Source organism: Lepisma saccharinum, chromosome 6, assembly GCF_977018435.1.
Source record: "Lepisma saccharinum chromosome 6, izLepSacc3.1, whole genome shotgun sequence".
In the NCBI taxonomy this organism is placed as follows: Eukaryota; Metazoa; Arthropoda; class Insecta; order Zygentoma; family Lepismatidae; genus Lepisma; species Lepisma saccharinum.
Genome location: NC_139234.1, coordinates 7495565 through 7502152, shown reverse-complemented (window position 1 = coordinate 7502152; position 6588 = coordinate 7495565).

Below are 6588 nucleotides of genomic sequence, written 5' to 3'. Positions count from 1 at the left end.
CCCACACAATTTGACAAAAACTCAAAAAGACGCTCGCGTCAATTGGTGCAAACAAATTCTCAATAAATACAATCGTGGTGCTTCAAAAGACGTATATAAGATTGTAACAGGTGACGAATCATGGATATATGCATATGAGCCGGAACATAAACAGCAGTCGACTGTATGGGTGTTTCAAGATGAACCCAATCCAACAAAAGTTGTTCGCGCTCGAAGCACATCGAAACAAATGGTCGCCTGTTTTTTCGGGAAAACTGGTCATGTGGCAACTGTGCCTTTAGAGCAACGTAGAACGGTCAACTCTGAATGGTACACAACAATTTGTTTGCCAGAGGTCTTCGGTCAAATACGGAAAACAAACAAATGCCGTCGGATCATTCTTCATCAAGACACACATCTCGTCTAACAACCGACTTTACGAACAGTCAAAAAATCGAATTGATGGGTCATCTGCCGTACAGTCCTGATTTGGCACCCAATGACTTCTTCTTGTTCCCGAATGTCAAGAATAAATTGCGTGGACAACGATTTTCGTCGGCGGAAGATGCCGTTGATGCATTCAAAAATCATATTATGGAGGTGTCTCAAGAAGATTGGAAAAACTGCTTTGACAAATGGTTCGAACGAATGCAAAAGTGTATTGACCGTAAAGGAGAATACTTCGAAAAACAATAAAGCAGTTTTCAATGCCAAATTCCTGTTTTTTCATTGTTAGGCTCAAAATATAAATAGTGACCCTCGTATATATGTATATTAGCAGGTAACAATATGTTATAAACCCATTCTTACTTTCCAAAGAAGCGCATGTGGAATGGCAAAATGGATCCGGATCTGAAAATTCCGGATCTCCGGATGCAGATCCAAAAAAATTTTGGATCCGCGGAACCAACCAGATCCAGATTTCGGATCCGCCAGGATCCGGATCTGGCCATCCCTAGTTTGAACCTGGAACCTATGGTTTTGTAGCACATTATGCTGACCATTCCACCATGGAGACAGACCAAAATTAACTAACTTCACCCTTTAAGTACCACACTTTTTCTTTTGATTTTATTGACTGAAATTCTGATTGGATATGATAAGGGGGTTGTTTTAAAGTGATCCACGCAGCAATAAAAAATTACCTGTTACCAGTTTCATATAAATAACTGTCCTAAAAATAGGACGCTGGTACAAAAGGGTATCATACTCAACATATGCACCTTTCTGACAGAACATAAGTTGATATAAGAAGTTTCATAGCTTGGTTAAAAGTTGTATTACTACTTCTCTGTTTATTGATTATTACATTTGATACACACGATACACATACATTTTCAAATAATTAGAAAAGGAAACAATACATATATGGAACTCTGGTTGCTTATTGTGTGTGGTAAAGTGTGAAACAATCTTTGCACAATGTTACCTGACATTTCTCACAAAATGTTAAGGGTTTAGATTTGCAGTTCTGCCCTTGCCACCTTCTTTGCTTATCTCTTCGTACAACATAATGTCCAATGCCATCATACCTCACATCTTTAAATGTGGATTGCAATGATGTTTTGGTGGGTTTTCCAAATGCAGATGGACGTCCTTGTCCTGCCTTCAAATATGCCACTGCAATTGATCTTCTGTATTCCAGCAAGTACATTCCTGATTGTGATACCTTTCTGTACACAATCCACGGATTTACAACTGCCATATCAAGCATTCTTGTAAACAGACACAAATACCATTTTTTTTACCTCGAACAGATGCATTGTATTTCCTTACGAGTCAGTCGTGGTGGTCAACGCCACCCATGTATTTATTATATGTGTTTACAATATGTGGCTGTAGGATGGAAATTTTCGCTCTAGCTATTCTGCTCCATCGTGATGTTTGACACAATGGCTCAATAGTATCAAAGTTGGTACCGATAGCAACACATTTATTATCGTTCCACTTGAAAAATAGTATCTCTCCTTCCACATCAAAATAGTAGTCAAATGTTCCCCTTGCATCTTTACTCAATTCTTATAAATCCTTCAAGGATTCTGTCTCAAACTCTTCATTTTGAGATATTTATTTCTTGGCATGGCCTTTCTCACAAATCTACACATAAATCATCATCTTCACTCCAAACGTGCTTCTCACTGGGCACCTTGTGATAGCCTGATAGTAAACAAATTCCTAAGAATCGCTTTAACTCATCAACTGATAGAGAAAACTTCAATTCTTTTTTTTTATTTTTGTTGCATACTTCACAGACTGTGTAGTAATCAAATTCAAAACATCGCAATCGAAAAACATTTCAAAAACTTGAAACTGAGATTTGCCTGCCAATGTAGTTTCCATATCGGCTGCCTGTGATTCTGCACAAAGACCTTCAACTTGGAAGTTGGTGTACACTGGGTCACATTTCCTCCAATTTACATCACATGTTGATAGCTGCCTCTTCTTCACTCCCCCTCGTAACTTTCTACTTTTGCTGCAACCAGGTGTAGGGATTTCTTCAGGTTCTTCCACATTCAAAGATGAAGACTCCGTGTTTTCTTCATGTGGTACAATTTGCAAAAGTAACTCACCAGGAACATCTGCAACCTCCAGATCATTTATTTGATCATCTTCAAAAATATCTTCATCGCTGATAATGTCATTATCGGGAGGCAGAATCACCACACTCAGTTCTGCAGAGTTGTCAGCTACGGCTGTATCTAGGAGAATATCCTTTATTTCACTTGCTGTAAGCCCCTTCCTAAACATGTCGACAAAGGTAAGATGATGGATAACGGACACTGCAACAAGCAAGCTGTTACCTCCTGACACGCAAAAATCACAATGGCTTTGCATACGCAGCTACTCGTTTGTCTTCTGTTGCAAAGTTGATAACTTTAAGTTCCAGTGTCCTATAAATAGGACAGCAAACTTCATTACCATTCCACAAAGACAAAAACCTCGTGGGTTTGAGAAATTCTTCATACAAATCGTATGGAGACCCTTTTCAAAGTTATATATAGCATTTTTACATGCCCACTGCATATTGTTCGCAAACTAGATGAATAAAACTGATAGCATGACATAGTACTAAATATTGCTTTAATTAACTGTACTTTTACTTATGCTGTATCCAACCCAAATTGTTATCTTTATTTATGAACATAGTTATTAATATGCTTTATTGAATAATAAAACAATTGCTTGTTCATAAACTTAGTTTTACATTTAATAAAAATTAAGAAATCAACTGTCCTATTTATAAGACGCTGGTACATAATGGGTTAATGCAACTATTTCATCCATAGCATGCAGACTGTCCCTAATTGCAGGGAATGACTGACAGGGGTTGTGAACAGCACCATAAAAAATGAAAAAAAAAATTACACCATAAAATGCAGACTTCAGGAATGTTTTTTTTTTTTTTGGTGGTAATTTTTTTGAAAGTAAAAGCCTAGTAATGATATCATGCACCATATAAATTGAGTGATCAGAAACAGAAACCATATCATTTGTGCTGTAGGTATTCTTAACTTTAATAAACTTCATAGTAGAGTTTCATCAAAACTGGATGAAGACTCCAATGGCATAAAGGTTCTTGTGTAATACACTGTACCATCATGGACGTCCGCAGGATTTTTTCCAGGGAGGGGCAAGGAAGGTATTTTTCCGGGGGGGGGGGCAAACAACGCACATTTTCTCCAAAAATAGTGCTATTCCCTAAAAAAAACATTGCTTAAATTGAATTTATGATATTCATGCAATAAATAACACATATTATTGTGTCTAAAATGAAATTATGTGTGTGAAATACATAATTTTTGGTTCACTTTCATTTTCCAGGGGGCCATGGCCCCCCTTGCCCCCCCTTTCGGACGCCCATGTGTACCATGGAGAAACATAGGTGTTGAGTTTTATAGAACTTCACATTCTCTATCTTAGTCTCCAGGTACCCATTTATGAGAGGCTATGTGTGCCCCAGAGCAGCTTAAGAGGTGGTTCCCAGGCACCCATTGATTTGAGGCTGGGTGAGCCCCAGAGCTGTTTTTATGGGGGAACAAGGTCGGAAGAATTCTGACCTTAGATCACCCATCCTGGGAATTGAACCAGGTCTCCCGCATGTCAATCATATGCCACAGCAACTAGGCCACTGCGCGGCTCTTCGTGCAAGGACAGTGAAGAAGAATTCCCACCTGAGATTAACCATCCTGGAAATCGAATCTCTGATCATGCATCATAATTAGAACAACATATTGTAATAGAAATTGTACAAAATTTTTAAAATATCTGTAATGGATTATATTGAAAGAAGAAAATTCCTGAAAATATTATTCAAAAACACTCAAGCAGATGTATTAAATTTTCTAGGTGGATATTATTTAAACATTAAACAAGAAAATCATATTGTACATGAACGTTCAGTATGCAGAAAAAGTTTTAGTACAAAGTAAAAATTATGGATAAACGACAGCTGCAGAGTTGCTCACAAAAAACTTAGCTGTGTATCTATGGTCTGTGTGGGTATTTATCGAATTGATAAAAGAACAATAAATGCTTACCCATTTTATGCATTATTTACGTACGTTTGTAAATGAATGGATGCAGTAAAAATATTCTTGCTTGGTCCGCTCGCAGGCGACATGATAGTGCGTCCCCTTCACACAACAGAAGGCACCTAGAAAATTCAACCAGACGAGGTTTACCTCAGTGATGGGCAAGGAAAAGATGAAAAATGATGGGGGGCGAATTTCCGAACTTCATCTGGGACGTCTATCCCCTTGCTCCTTCTCTGGTGTTGTCATTGTTTTACTTATCCAATGACCTGCGGAGGCCAGAATTAAGCGAGGGTCGAGAATACTGCTGGCACGCATAACATAATTACATAATATCAGCTTTGAACAGGTAATTATTTCTCGTGAGGATAAAACTACTTGTTTTAATGTTAACAAGCGTGCTACGTCGCCAGGGGTTCCAGGTTCGAATTGCAGCCTTGGCATGGCCGCATGGTTTCTTAAGAGTCCCTTCATCATTTTCATGATATCATCACTCATCCTTCTCTTTGTGGCCGCGGTGGCTCAGTCGGTAATGCGTCTGACTACCATACTAAAGGTCCTGGGTTCGATCCCCAGCCGGTTCAAATCCGGGAACTTTTCTAACGATGGAAGCGGCCCTGGCGCCCACCCAGAGTCGAATAACATGGGTACCTGGGGGAAACCCTGGGGGGTAAAAGTGGTCAGGGGCATGATGCTGATCACATCACCCCCACTCACGACCGGATCAAGAAAGTGTGGGGCGTTACCCCCACACCCCCTATACGCCTTCATGGTGTGGTGCTAAGCACAGGGGAGCACTTTACCTTTTTTTTTTTACATCCTTGTCTTCATGATTAGCCAAAAGTGGCAGAAATTTAAGGTAATATATACCCAATCAATCAAACAATATATACACATATTATATAATTGTTGTGGGTTAAATTGCTGTACGTTTAAATTGTAGTGAAACAGCCTGGCACTTGTTCATTTGTAATCTGTGCCCGTAATAACAATCTCTTGAATTTCTTATGTCTTCGTTTTAGAATCAACAATTCTGTGGGTGCCCTGTTGAGGAAAATTACCACTCTCCTGTTGAGGGTGTTAGTCCGCCCCTGCTCAAGAGGAGGGGTGCAGGAGGACACGGGTCCACCCCTAAATCCATCGTTGTTTGATATTCTGTGAGAAGTGAAAATTTCATCATTAACCCAGCATCTTGAGAGCTTTTTCGGGAGATACTTGAAAATAATAGATAGCAAGTGCCAGTGTAGAAAATCACAAAGTAGTTGGGATGGGACTCGATGCACTAACCATTCGCTAGCCAATAAAAAAGCTGCTTGACAGCTCTAGCTCTCCATAGGTTACTGCACCATGTTAGTATTTGAATATTTTTTTAATACGAATATTGTATATTCACCAATGACTCATAATTATCTAACTTACTAAGTAGCAATAGTCATCCATCACTTACATGCAAAATAATCGAGGACTGAGCAGATACAATTTTGAACCAATGCCAATATTCTTACTGATTTTAACCAATACCAAAAGCGATGCATGAAGACTCGTAACAATTAAAAGCTATTCGAAATACTGATCAATGTTAATGTGTGTGTAATCCAGTACAAATTATGTGCATTAATTTGCCATAGTTTTTCTTTAATATGTTCAAAGTGTTACATTGGAATTTATAAAATAGTTGTCATTTCATTACAAAATCCAATTTTTAACACAATACTGGTGAAAACTAAGTGAAATTGTGAATTTTGCATAATTTCCAGGATATGCTCTGTGAGGGTGTTGTGTGGCATTTTTGTGGACCTCACAAAGCACCCAAACTCCAGAAATTTTGGGGCTGGCATTGATGAATAAATTTCAACCAATACATTGTCATCAGCTCAGCTCTAAAGGAAACATTTTATTGTATTTTTATTAATTGTTTTGATCATAATTTCATTTGTTGTCTGTCATTGTTATTGCCTTATCATTTTTGAGATCTTAAGTACATTGACATTCATAACTGAGCTAATCTGATAATTTTTTTTTCTGCCATGACTTGCAGAATTTTTGGCCCTTCCGCGATACTCTGTGTTTATTCTGT